This window comes from Chlorocebus sabaeus, chromosome 12 (genome assembly GCF_047675955.1).
Source record: "Chlorocebus sabaeus isolate Y175 chromosome 12, mChlSab1.0.hap1, whole genome shotgun sequence".
Taxonomy (NCBI): Eukaryota; Metazoa; Chordata; class Mammalia; order Primates; family Cercopithecidae; genus Chlorocebus; species Chlorocebus sabaeus.
Window position 1 is genome coordinate 77,136,283 of NC_132915.1, and position 14,926 is coordinate 77,151,208.

The following is a 14,926-nucleotide window of genomic DNA, read 5'->3' on the forward strand; positions in this document are numbered from 1 at the left end:
GTGGAAAAGCGTAGAGCTGGGATGTGAAGCCATGGGCTGCCCTCTGCCTCTGCATTAGAGTATCTCTTGCACAGCCCTAGTTCTCTGAAGCTCCTTCCTGTGCCCTCTGCCCTACTCACCTTTACTCAGCATCCAACACAATGCGGGTGGATCACATGTGTCCAAGGATAAACTTAACAGGCTCACTATACATTGCATGATATGCTACCTACTGTATATTAAACTAAAATGTGCCTAATTTGGGGGCATCCCTTTTTTTATGAGTGTGTACATCAAAAATGCAAATTATGAAAGACAAATATTTCTCATGGTTTCCTAATTCTTAAAAAAAAAACAAAATAAATAAAGCCAGCTGTGAGGTCTTTTGGAAGAATTGGACTATTTTGTTTGCTAGAATAGGAAACAGGGCTTCTTCAATATGTTATTTCTCACGCTGCATGTATGCATTAAGCAAGGGTTCTCATTTTCTATTGGCTGCCCCAAGAACGATGTGGTTCATTAGTGTGTTCAAGCCCTTTCCTTGGTTCTGGTACTTTACATGAGTCAACACCATTACCCTCTGAGTCATTTCCTGTAACCCTGGTTCACAGGCTTCCTGTGAACCCTGGTTCACAATCACAAGTTGTATTATTTCTGCTTCTCTTCAACAAGTGCCGTTGCATACACCCAATCCAGTCCCTCCAAATCACTTTTCTCCTAGATTTCTGCCCCAGGCATCACAAATTCCTTTCCCTCTGGTTTCTGGGAATGATCTTACTATGCACCATCTTTAGTGAGCTCCCTTCAGTAGTTTCCACTCATGGTTAAGCACTTTCTCCCCCTCAGCTAAACCAACTGTGTATCCTTCCATTGGAATGTCCCACCAGTAGAACAAACTGGCTTTTCATTCATCACTCTCAATGCATGGTGTTCTTAAACTTTTTTTTTAAATGCATGTGTGGCCAGGCGCAGTGGCCCATGCCTATAATCCCAGCACTTTGGGAGGCCGAGGTGGGCAGATCACCTGAGGTCAGGAGTTCGAAACCAGCCTGTCCAACATGGCGAAATCCATCTCTACTAAAAATAAAAAAATTAGCCAGGCATGGTGGTGGGCGCCTGTAGTCCCAGCCACTCAGGAGACTGAGGTAGAAGAATCATTTGAACCTGGGAGGTGGAGGTTGCAGTGAGCCGAGATCGCACCATTGCACTCCAGCCTGAGCAACAGAGTGAGACTCTGTCTCAAAAATAAATCAATAAATAAAATTAAAATGCACGTGTGTGTGTTAGCAGTCAATACCACAAATTTGTATTCATATTACTAAGCAAAAGCTAGATTTAAGAAAACTAAATTTAAGTTTAAAATATCATGTAGATATATTCATCCCAGCAAACTCCATTGTCAATTCTTATGTAGGACTTTGTAGCATTGATGACTTGGCTAATAAAAATGCTGTCGGAAGTTAAGAACCACTTCTGGGGTAGTGCTCCCTTTCAATAAGAGTTCTTAAAAACACTTGACCAAACTAGGGAACTTGGTTATGCATTACAGATTTTTCTCTCTATACAAGCCACCATTTTTAAGCAAAGGAGTCAGTGCAATTGTCAGAAAAGTGTCACCCATGCTCTCCAATTTATTTGATATGTAAAAAAAAATCTGGGTTAGGGTATGTGTTCAGAATACAGAGTATTTGTGAAGCATGATGCTGGTACCTGGTAATTACAGGATTTCTTTCTTTTTTCTTTGTTTTTACTGAAATGGCCACTGGGATGTCACTCAGTGTTTTTAGTTTGGGGAGGCTGAGAGGTTCTCAGGTTCTTTGGAATGAATTTGTTTTGTTTTTGGAAAATTACCAAGATTGATCCCATAGTTACATAAGTATAAAGCAAGTACCCATTTCTTGTCCTTGGCGACAGCAGTGAAGTCACCATAAATCTGAATGCTGATGGTGCAGATTAAGATGCCAACTCTTTAGCCCAGTGATGTAAGTAAGTATCTTTAGCCAGGACCATGTCCTTGAAGAGGGAGAGAAATTTTTTGCCCAAATGTGAATCTAGAGCATTGGTATCTAAGTGGTATTTGAAGAGTAAATGATACCAACCTTGTGGATGTATTTTCAACAATTTGGGTACTTTCAACTTTTTTTGAAGCACAGTTTTTAAAGACTTTTTAAAGGATATTTTACATTTTACATTGTATTCCAGTAAACACGTGCAACAAATATCTAACAGTAACAAAATTTCATTAAGCAATACTTATCTTTATTATAAGTAATGCTTTCTGCTATGTCTATATATTCCTATTTCATTGATTTTAATGTTGGTCATGTCCCATTGAATTGATATTACAACCTGTTAATGGTTCATAATTTGTAGTTTGTAAAACACGGAACTATTGTGATTGCTTTGTCTGAATCCAGTGGTCAACCACATCCTATGAAGGGGAGTGGTAGGAAATGAGTAAGCCTTCTACTGAGCAGAAGGAGCACCTTCACCAGTCTGTGGAGTCCAGGAGGTTTGCGGCCTTAGGCTTTCAGGTTTGAGGACCTGTAGTGATGACAGCAATGTACTATAAAATACTTCAACGTGGACAGTGAGATACTACATACGTGCCAGTTAGTTACAGCTTTAATTAGGAGCAGCCAGGGGTGGTCAGCTGGCACTTTCACCTGGAGTCCACCCACCAGTGCTTCTGTTATCTGCATCTCAATCAATAGTCAAAGCTTCATCACTGAACATCTTACACACTGAATATCAAAAATGTGTTTTTATTGGCCGGGTGCGGTGTCTCACACCTGTAATCCCAGCACTTTGGGAGGCCGAGGTGAGTAGTCATGAGGTCAAGAGATCGAGACCACCCTGGCCAACATGGTGAAAACCTGTCTCTACTAAAAATACAAAAATTAGCTGGGTGTGGTGGCGCACACCTGTAGTCCCAGCTACTCAGGAGGCTGAGGCAGTAGAATCGCTTGAACCCAGGAGGTGGAGGTTGCAGTGAGCCGAGATCACACCATTGCACTCCAGCCTGGTAACAGAGCAAGACTCTGTCTCAATTAAAAAAAAAAAAAAAAGAAGGAGGGGGGTTATGCAAAATTATGCTCTATTGATTCACTTAACAAATTTCAGAAATGATCTTTTATTGGTAAAATTAGAAGAATTCTTAATGTGTGGACTGGCTAAAATACCCTCATCTGATCAGAGTATTAGAATCCAGGGAAACTGGTAGCTTAGTACCCTGGGAGACTTGATTGCTAAAGGGCTCTATGTGCAGCCATTGGTGTGTAGCCATCGATATGGAATATGCTTGCTATCTGATGTTGACTGTAAGGGTAACAGAATCCTGCCTCTCAAGTATTGACTTTTGTCTCCAGTGAACAGAAGTTCATGCGAGGTGCTCATCAGAGCATCTAAAAGGCCAGACAGGGGCTATGACTTCATCAAGCCTCCAGAATAGGCCATGTGAGCCATTTTGTGCTCACTTGCTAGTGAATGTGTGTTGAGCACACGTCTGCTTGTGTAGTAGAATTTGGTCTGAGAATTGCTTTCATTGTAACCCAGTAGTGAGGTTGTATGGGAATGGCAAACTGTCACCCACCTCACACTTTGAGTGGTTTGTGTTATCTTAAAAATAATAAAACCTAAGAGCTGTGATTATCAAATTGATTATATTCAGTTAGTTTACAGGCCCCTTCCTCACTTGCAGATCTGTGTGGAGAGTGAAGGATGCTGGAGAAGCAGATAACTTGGGGAATGAATGGTTGATAAACATGCCCAATAGCAGAGGTGTGTGGAGCATGGGAATGATCCCTTGATTCCAAGAATTCAATTGTGGAGGAAAACTCAACAGAGGAAGGGTGTTCAAAGGATGGGGACTCAGGACCATATTACTCTAGATTGTAAAAGGAAATATGACCTTATTTGGTAGTCAGAGGCTGGTGAAGACTGGAAATCCATAGGTCATGTTTGAAATCACAGTCTACAACAAGAAGGCTTTTATTGGCATTCCACTCCATATGAACATTAACATTTTAGTTATGAAGTAGACTTTCTCAGGGTAATATTGTAGAGGGAAAGGTGAAGAGACTCCATGTGATCCTAAGATGCACCCACTGCTGTGTTCCAGGCCTTTCTGACAAGTCAGACAAAGGGAAAAGCCCTAATGGAATAACCATTGAAGAAGGGGCTATCTGCATTTTGGGGTTATTTGGAAGGAAGCTAGTATAGAAGGCTTAAGAAGTGTCTGGGAGAGATGAAGATGGGAGGAAGAGCTTGAGATCTGCATTGCCTATCGTTCCTTGGCCCAGCTCCAGGAACTAGGTCTGGTCTGTCTGGGCCATAGGCAAAATCAAAAGGAGACACTAGGCTGTTGCTCACAGTGCACTGGGCCTCAGAAGCTAAGTATAACCCCAAAGGCGAGAGGAAATTTTCATTTATTGCTGTATGGATTCCACACAGAGAAAATCCAAGAGATTGCAGCACCATTTATGAGCTTGAGAGTCAGGGTCTGCATCCTAGGTGTCACCTGGAGCATGCAGACTCAGCACAGGCATCAGCATTGTCACCCAAGACATCAGTGACAGTACTGAGGCACGACTGCCATGGAGCGTTCAGTGGACATAGACCGTGTAAGCCAGAGAGGAAGAACTTCAGATTAGGGTCATGCAGTTTGGAGCAAGAGCCAAGAAATTTTTATCTTTACCCTCAATGTGCCTCCATTGTACCTAAAAGTACAGATAAGACTTGAAGAAATTTGAATTACATTGGAGAATCTTATTGGAATTATGATGATTTTGGATTTTTCCACAAAAGCAGAGCCCAAGATAAGGGTTTGTGCCCATAGTTTATCTGGGAAATGATCCAGGAAAGAGAGGGTAAGAGGGAACAGCACTATAAGAGGACATTATCACATTGGTCACTGCTGTGTGACTAGGGCTTGACCCCACTAAGACCTTCTGAGGAGCCATATAGAATATGCCTCATTTATCCATCATTTATCTATCACTTCTCAATCCCCATTAGAAAAGCGATGCCCTATCGGGCTTTAACTCCCTGCCCTTTCAAGGTGCACATGCCTGAGTGGGTTTCCACAGCCATCTCACAGCACAGCATTTGAGAAGTCCCAGGGCAGAAAAATGTGATGCAGATGAAGTCAGGCACTGTCAGAATATATTTGTGCAAAACTAGTTGCTACAGCAGTGACTGGAGTTAAATGTAAACTGAGAGGCTGTGAAGATGTGAAGTGGTACACACAAGGTGTCTGACAGAGTACATCTCCTGCACTGCTCAACTCCACTCATGCCCTACATTATTAAATCCTGTTCACCAGAGAGCTCAAGGTGGCGGCCAACTACAGTCTCTACAAAGGATTTAATACAGAAAGCTTCCTGAATAAAGCTGTAGTCCCTATTGCTGCAACTGGTGGAAAGGAATTGATGCAATCAAACTGTTATTAGTTGCCTGTTTGGTCTCTTCAAGTGATGGGGCCATTTAGAGGATTAATATCAGTCTCTGTAGTTGCCAGGTTGGGCCCTCAGCTTTAATGAGATGGAACCCAATGCCACTGCAGTCATGTATAACTTCCATCCTTGTACCATAACCGGTCTATCATAAGTCCATTGCACAGAACTGGAGTGTCTGAGACAGAGGTTGGCTGAAATCTGCAGGACAAGTGATCTGTCGACTCAATTGATCAGGGCCTCCTCCAGATGACTGTTCTTCATTGGGCATTACCATGAGACACAGAAAGCCAATGCTTTATGCCTACTTTCATGGGTCCATGCACATGCCTCTTACTTATACTTCTTACCTTTAATCATCCAAACTTGCCTTTTTTAGGGCCTTGATTAACCAGCCAAACCAGTTGCCACTGCCCAAGACTATGTACATCACCACTTCAAGGCATTTCACCCGCCATAAAAAGTAACTGCCACCGCACTGTTCTCAGCTTTACCCACTTTCTCTTTGCCAATTTCTTTTAGGGGAACATCCTTCAGGGCCATGCCTGGGTGCTATATCCCCCTGATCTTACGATTCTGAGGGCAGAATCATGCCCAGATCATGATAGGCAACATCTATTGCATAATTATTTGATGTCCTATGGTGAGATACTCATTCTCCATTAGGAGCCAGAACATGCCAGGAGGTGCTCTTCAAATGGAGACAATTTCCCTGCTCCAGAAGACATGTCCTTGACCCAGAACCCTACCGATGTATATTATGATGCTCTTATTGGAGTTTGCAAGAATATCCACACACCTTGTTTATCCACAACAGACTCCTTTAGCATCATTAACCTTGTCGGTTTATATCCAACCTGGACCTGCTGCAAAGTTCTCTCTTTCTCTGGCAGTACTCCCAAGGGCTTCCCTCCAAATTCTAAGCAGCTTACCAAGCACCATGACTCTTTCTCAGTGGTAGGAGGATGCAAAGTACAACTACTTGTCACTTATCTCAAATAGCATGTCCTGGTAAGTCCCAGACCATTGAACTTCTAAAATGTTCATTGACTTGGAAAGCCCCTTAATCTTTAAGGGGTTGTCTCCTGCCCTCTAGCATGCATGTGTCTTATTAGAACATCCAGACTACTTGTCACTTCCTACTCACCAGGTCCAATTAGCATGATGTTACTAATGTAGATGATCCTCATGACATTCTGTGAAATGCCATAATGATCAGTGTTCTTGAAGACTATATTATGGCAGCAAAAAGTAAGATAACATATCTCTGTGTCAAGGTAGTGAATGTATACTTGCGTCCCTCCCACATAATGTAAACTTACTTTTGAGCCTCCTGAGTCATGGGTATTAAAAAGAATGCATTTGCCAGATTAATTACCACATACATTATACCAGAATAATGAAAGCTGTACTGATCCTAAGATGCACCCACTGCTGTGTTCCAGGTCTTTCTGACAAGTCAGACAAAGGGAAAAGCCCTAATGGCATAACCATTGAAGAAGGGGCTATCTGCATTTTGGGGTTATTTGGAAGGAAGCTAGTAGAGAAGGCTTAAGAAGTGTCTGGGAGAGATGAAGATGGGAGGAAGAGCTTGAGATCTGCATTGCCTATCGTTCCCTGGCCCAGCTCCAGGAACTAGGTCTGGTCTGTCTGGGCCATAGGCAAAATCAAAAGGAGACACTAGGATGTTGCTCACAGTGCACTGGGCCTCAGAAACTAAATATAACCCCAAAGGGGAGAGGAAATTTTCTTTTATTGCTGTATGAATCCAACACAGAGAAAATCTAAGAGATTGCAGAGCCGTTTAGGAGCTAGAGTTTTTCCCAGCAAAAAACTCCACATTTCTCCACAGCATCTGTAATTGGGGCCATCATCTGCCATAACCCTATGGCTTTTATAAAAGTCATAAAGTTAAATCAATCAAATAGGAATATGATGAGGACCACCATCCCTACAGCCTTTAAATCTTTAATGATGACATTAGATTCTGCAATTCCTCCCAGGGTATGGTATTGATTCTGAGTTACTATCTCAGTCACAGAAAGACACATGAGGGTGTTCCCACAGCTTCAGGGCATTCTACTTAGTCCTTTCTTCCCTGATGGCACAACACAGAATATGCCATAGTGTTTTCTGCCCAAGGAATGGATGGAGGTAGCCCTTGTCCACTGGCTCTTATCTCCCTATTCGTCAGGATTGCCCTGATCTTCAATCCCTCAGCCCTTCCAGATTTTGCATGCATGAGAGCTAAGTAGCCACCATATCAGTGATGTCCCAGAGCATAAGAACAGATGCAGCTGAAGGGAGGTACTATCAAAATACACCCGCACAAAGCTAGTTGTCACATCTGTGGTTAAAGCAAATGGTGGCCAAGAAAATGTGAGGTGGTGTAACAAGTTCTCCTATATAGTGGTGCACTACCAATCTTTACTTCTTACAAATTAGTTATGACCTCCCCCATCCCCATTCATTACTAATTAATTGTTACCTGTAGAATAGCACAACATTGGCTTGCCCAACTCCTAACTTCATGATGCCATTGAGTAAAAGACTAGGCCTTCCACCAATTGCCTTGGTCCTTAGAGTTTTCACATACCTCCCAAATAAAAAAGAAAGTGGGATGGGCATAGTGGCTCATGCCTGTAATCCCAGCACTTTGCAAGGTCAAGGCAAGAGGATCATTTGAGGTCAGGAGTTCAAGACTAGCCTGGCCAATAGGGTGAAACCCCATTTCTACTAAAAAATACAAAAATTAGCTGGTCATGGTGTCATGCACCTGTAATCCCAGCTACTAGGCAGGCTGAGGCAGGAGAATTGCTTGAACGCAGGAGGCGGAGGTTGCAGTGAGCCGAGATCAGACCACTGCACTCTAGCCTGGGCAACAGAGTGAGACTCTGTCTCAAAAAAAAGGAAAGAAAAAAAAAGACAGTGATTGACTATTCAATTTGCCAGTCCGCGTCTTTTAATTGGAGCATTTGGCCCATTTACATTTAAGGTTAATATTGTTATTGTGAATTTGATCCTGTCATTACAATGTTAGCTGGTTATTTTGCTCATTAGTTGATGCAGTTTCTTCCTAGCATTAGTGGTCTTTACAATTTGGCATGTTTTTGCAGTGGCTGGTACCGATTTTTCCTTTCCATGTTTAGTGCTTTGTTCAGGAGCTCTTGTAGGGCAGGCCTGGTGGTGACAAAATCTCCCAGCATTTGCTTGTCTGTAAAGGATTTTATTTCTCCTTCATTTATGAAGCTTAGTTTGACTGGATATGAAATTCTGGGTTGAAAATTCTTTTCTTGAAGAATGTTGAATATTGGCCTCCACTCTCTTCTGACTTGTAGAGATTCTGCCGAGAGATCTGCTGTTGGTCTCATGGGCTTCCCTTTGTGGGTAACCTGACCTTTCTGGCTGGCTGTCCTTATCATTTTTTCCTTCATTTCAACTTTAGTGAATCTGACAATTCTGTGTCTTGGAGTTGCTCTTCTCAAGGAGTACCTTTGTGGCGTTCTCTGTATTTCCTGAATTTAAATGTTGGCCTGTCTTGCTAGGTTGGGGAAGTTCTCCTGGATAATATCCTACAGAGTGTTTTCCAACTTGGTTCTATTCTCCCCATAACTTTCAGTTACACCAATCTGACATAGATTTGGTCTTCTCACATAGTCCCATATTTCTTGGAGGCTTTGTTCATTTCTTTTTTACTCTTTTTTTCTCTAAACTTCTCTTCTCACTTCATTTCATTCATTTGATCTTCAATCACTGATACCTTTTCTTCCAGTTGATCGAATCAGCTACTGAAGCTTGTGCATTCGTCACATAGTTCTCGTGCCATGGTTTTCAGCTCCATCAGGTCATTTAAGGACTTTTCTACCCTGGTTATTGTAGTTGGCCATTCGTCTAATCTTTTTTCAAGGTTTTTAGCTTCTTTGCGATGGGTTCGCACTTCCTCCTTTAGCTCAGAGAAGTCTGATCATCTGAAGCCTTCTTCTCTCAACTCGTCAAAGTCATTCTCCATTCAGCTTTGTTCCGTTGCTGGCGAGAGCTGCGTTCCTTTGGAGGGGGAGAGGTGCTCTGATTTTTAGAATCTTCAGCTTTTCTGCTCTGTTTTTTCTCCATCTTTGTGGTTTTATCTACCTATGGTCTTTGATCATGGTGACATATAGATGGGGTTTTGGTGTGGATGTCCTTTCTGTTTGTTAGGTTTCCTTCTAACAGTCAGGACCCTCAGCTGCAGGTCTGTTGGACTTTGCTGGAGGTCCACTCCAGACCCTGTTTGCCTGGTATCAGCAGCGGAGGCTGCAGAAGAGCAAATGTTGCTGAACAGTAAATGTTGCTGCCTGATCATTCCTCTGGAAGCCTCACATCAGAGGGGTACCTGGCCGTGTGAGGTATCAGTCTGCCCCTACTGGGGGGTGCCTCGCAGTCTGTCCATTCTCAGATCTCAAACTCTGTGCTGGGAGAACCACTGCTCTCTTCAAAGCTGTCAGACAGGGACATTTAAGTCTGCAGAGGTTTCTACTGCCTTTTGTTTGGCTATGCCCTGCTTCCAGAGGTGGAGTCTACAGAGTCCCGCAGGCCTCCTTGAGCTGCAGTGGGCTCCACCCAGTTCGAGCTTCTCAGCCTCTTTGTTTACCTACTCAAGTCTCAGAATGGCGGGGGCCCCTTCCCCAGCCTTGCTGCTGCCTTGCAGTTCGATCTCAGACTGCTGTGCCAGTAATGAGCAAGGCTCCGTGGGTGTGGGACCCTCCAAGTCAGGCACAGGATATAATCTCCTGGTGTGCCGTTTGCTAAGACAGTTGGAAAAGTGCAGTATTCGGGTGGGAGTGACCCAATTTTCCAGGTGCTGTCTGTCACAGCTTCCCTTGGCTAGGAAAGGGAATTTCCTGACCCCTTGCATTTCCTGGGTGAGGTAGTGCCTCACCCTACTTCGGCTCATGCTTGGTGGGCTGCATCCACTGTCCTGCACCCACTGTCCAACATGCCCCAGTGAGATGAACCCAGTAACTCAGTTGGAAATGCAGAAATCACCCGTCTTCTGGGTTGCTCATGCTGGGAGCTGTAGACTGGAGCTGCTCCTCTTTGGCCATCTTGGAACCCTATCAAAAATTGGGCAAAGGATGTGAACAGACACTTTTCAAAAGAAGACATTTATGCAGCCAACAGACACATGAAAAAATGCTCATCATCACTGGCCATCAGAGAAATGCAAATCAAAACCACAGTGAGATACCATCTCACACCAGTTAGAATGGCGATAATTAAAAATTCAAGAAACAACAGGTGCTGGAGAAGATGTGGAGAAATAGGAACACTTTTACACTGTTGGTGGGACTGTAAACTAGTTCAACCATTGTGGAAGACAGTGTGGCAATTCCTCAAGGATCTAGAACTAGAAATACCATTTGACCCAGCCATCCCATTACTGGGTATATACCCAAAGGATTATAAATCCTGCTGCTATAAAGACACATGCACACGTATGTTTATTGTGGCACTATTCACAATAGCAAAGACTTGGAACCAACCCAAATGTCCATCAGTGACAGACTGGATTAAGAAAATGTGGCAAATATACACCATGGAATACTATGCAGCCATAAAAAAGGATGATTTCATGTCCTTTGTAGGGACATGAATACAGCTGGAAACCATCATTCTCAGCAAACTATCACAAGGACAAAAAACCAAACACTGCATATTCTCACTCATAGGTAGGAATTGAACAATGAGATCACTTGGACACAGGAAGGGGAACATCACACACCGGGCCTGACATGGGGTAGGGGGAGCGGGGAGGGATAGCATTAGGAGGTATTCTTAATGTAAATGACGAGTTAATGGGTGCAGCACACCAACATGGCATATGTATACATATGTAACACACCTGAACGTTGTGCACATGTACCCTAGAACTTAAAGTACAATAAAAAAAAAAGAAAATAATTATAATAATTAACATTTTTTTTAAAGTGATTGAAACTTCTCTGGTGGAGCATTAGAATCCCTGGAATAGGTATATTCTTTCTAACTGGGTTTATCAAATCAAAAAAGAAACCTAGTCCATAGGCTCTCTTGAGAAGTGTTAGATGAGGCAGGGTCCTGAAAGATGTCGTGAAGAAGCTAGCCTCTACATTCAATTATAAAATTTAAAAAGTAAAAACCTAGTTTTTCATAAGCTAAAAGGGAGTATATGGCCCACTTTATGAGAAGTCCCTTTCCTTCCCTAACTACTTGGAAGAAATCCCTTGGCAACTGAGTGGAGGCCCTAGGATAGGCAATTAGGTGAGCAATGAAGCCTATGACAGAAGCTTCTTGATTCCCAAAACAAAGACTGGGGAAGGAGTAGTGCCAGACCCTGGAAAGGAAGCTTAGGAATTGTCCCTGGATTGAGGCTCAGCAGGGCTGCAGTGCTGGTTCCCTGAACAACACAGAGAAGAGGAAGTTTAAAAATCCACAGGAAGAGTCTCAGTTAGGTACAAACGATAATCCTTATATTCAGAGGGATTGACAGTTCATGAAACTTTTGCCTCAAGGTTTTCTTCTTTTGGTTTGATCTTAACTATAAGGGAGCAGGGGGCCTAGCCTGTAGCCTCTCCTTCTGATCCCCTTCTGATATCTAAACCTTTAAATTTGATTTTCCTTTTTTGGCCCTGAACCCTTGAAGAAGTAGAAAATTAACACTGTGTTTCTAAATTTGTCCAGAACAAATGGTCACTGCTGCTGTAAGGATTCTCTTCCTACTCAGGCGTAAAGCTTTCAACCCCTGGATCAAAAGTTGATTTGTTGTCCCTTTTGTGCGTATCTATCTTTTCTAAATTTTCTATAATGAACATATTCAGGCAGTCCTTGCTTTGCACAAGTTCCTGTGTGCACAAATTTCAGTTACCATGGTTTAAATAACACCAGTCCCCCAGCAACACGGTTCAAATTCCAGTTTCCATGGTATATTAACTGTGAAACTTCCCTGCTCGCTCTTGAGTACACAAATCACTACATAAATAATGGATGTACATCATCATCAGTAGCCAACCACGTCCCTTCTTTCAGTTCGTCCAGGCTCAGTCACTGCACATCTATTATTCAGTTCACTCACAGATGGCAAACCAAAGGGTTGTGCTGTCTCCTTGTCTCCCAGGGATAAACCCACATGACAGTTTACAAAAACAGGTAATAAGAGGCAATGGCCCAGATGAAACACAGCAAAGGAATGAGAAGTGTTAACACTGGGAGTGAAATTCAAACCAAATGTAAATGGAGTGATCATAGAAGTAGCTGACTGTGGAATGTGGATACCGCCTGTATCTGCAGCCGGAGAAGCTTAAAGAAGGTGAACTTACTGACACCAGTTAGAAAGTGACCATGATGAAACAATGAAGATGCTCTAGAGGAAGTGACACCAGCAATAGGAAAAAACAAAAAAACAAAAAAAAACCCTCTCATTGAAGGAACTCTCGGAGATATTTCATGACATGGAAGGCACAAAGGATACAATACTGTCAGCTAATCAAAACTTAGGATATGACAGTTCACCAAGGCGTAGAAAAAGATGCTCGCTCTATCATAAGTTACAGAATGAGAAGAAGGTAAGCACCATTCAAACTATTTTTGATAAGTTTTTTATACAGAAAAAAAAACATTAATTCTCAGTACTTCCAACATTCTAAATTACAGAGTACTAAATAAATGTGAGCTTTACTATTTTTTCATTACTCTCCATATTTAGAATGAAGACTAAAAGAATATTTAATGTTATGACAAAATTTGTTAAAGCTACAGGACAATCATAATTTTTCCCATTGATTATGAAAATCACTGCACAGTTTCAGCTTGCATGGTCATTTTTATTGTTCCATACTACTGGCTAAAGGGATTGCATGAGATGAAAAAGGTGCTTTTAATATGTGTTTTTGCTGGGCAAAGTAGCTCGTGCCTGTAATCCCAGCACTTTGGTAGGCTGAGGCGGGTGGATCACTTGACGTCAGGAGTTCAAGACTAGCCTGGCCAACATGGTTAAACCCCATCTCTACTAAAAATACAAAAATTAGCTGGGTGTGGTGGCACATGCCTGTAATTCCAGCTACTCAAGAAGTTGAGGCAGGATAATCACTTGGACCCGGGAGGCGGAGGTTGCAGTGAGCCAAGATTGCACCACTGCACTCCAGCCTGGGCGACAGAGTGGGATTCCACCTCAAAAAAAGAAAGAAAGAAAAAATATGTGTTTTTAAAAACTAACAAGGAACAAGAATGTTTTTCTGCTACCTAACTACTAGTGTGTCTCCAAGATGAACTATATTCTTAAACAGCAAACGTTTGAGAATTGATCGACTTCCGCATACACAAGAATCGTAAATATCCAACTGCATGTGTGGTACAGGTAAAATAATCTGTTGCATAATTTGTACCATTTTTGGTGTAACAGAGATGGAAAAGTAATAGCTTAGGAATTAGCATATTTAATCTATCATTCAAAAAATATATCATCTAAACTTTTTCAACTGAAATATTTTCAGTTCTCAAAAAAATATGGAAAAACATTTCCCTAAAATGTTCTCTAAACTTTCAGGTAGGTGGATTCTGTCTTTGACTTTGCAATTTATTTATTTATTTACAGACGGAGTCTCGCTCTGTCACCCAGGCTGGAGCGCGGTAGCGTGATCTCGGCTCACTGCAACCTCCACCTCCCAGGTTCAAGCGGTTCTCCTGCCTCAGCCTCCCGAGTAGCTGGAATTACAGGTGCGTGCCATCATGCCCAGCTAATTTTTTGTATTTTTAGTAGAAACAGGATTTCACCATGATAGCTAGGATGGTCTCGATCTCCTGACCTCATGAGCCATCTGCCTCGGTCTCCCAAAGTGCTGGGATTACCAGTGTGAGCCACCGCACCTAGCCTGCAATTTATTTTTTTAATAGATATCCATCCTAGTGTTTTCCAGAACCTGAAAGCTTTCATGAAAAAATAAATGTATTAAATATCTTCTATGTTTGAGGAGCTGTAATAGATCTGGGGAATGTAGAAATGTTGCAAATGCTTAATTTTCAGTCTAGAATCCTGTAAAATGTGGTGCTTCTGGTAATGCTTGGGAGATTTTATCATTTTGGAAATGCTTTTGCTTAATTAGATTTTCCTAGTGTTCTAGGAGCCAAGCATTCACAGAATGCACTTTTAAAGGGATGATAGTTTCACATTTCCTTAGTACAGTTCTTTTAGTAACAATATTTATATAAAAATTATTATGACATGTGAGTCATAACATTTGTTTTAATTCTCAAATTACCTGGTAACCACTGTTAATAGTTTGGTATATAAACACTAAGATAGCCAGTAAGTAATTTGTTGTATTTACATTTGTACTTTTCTCTGTGCTATTACACACACACACACACACACCCCTCACATGTACATAAACAAGTTAAAATTTATATTCTTTCTTCTAAGGAAAATGAGACTATCCTATAGACAGGTGTCTGAAACTTGCTTATTCGCCTGTGAGTACGTCACA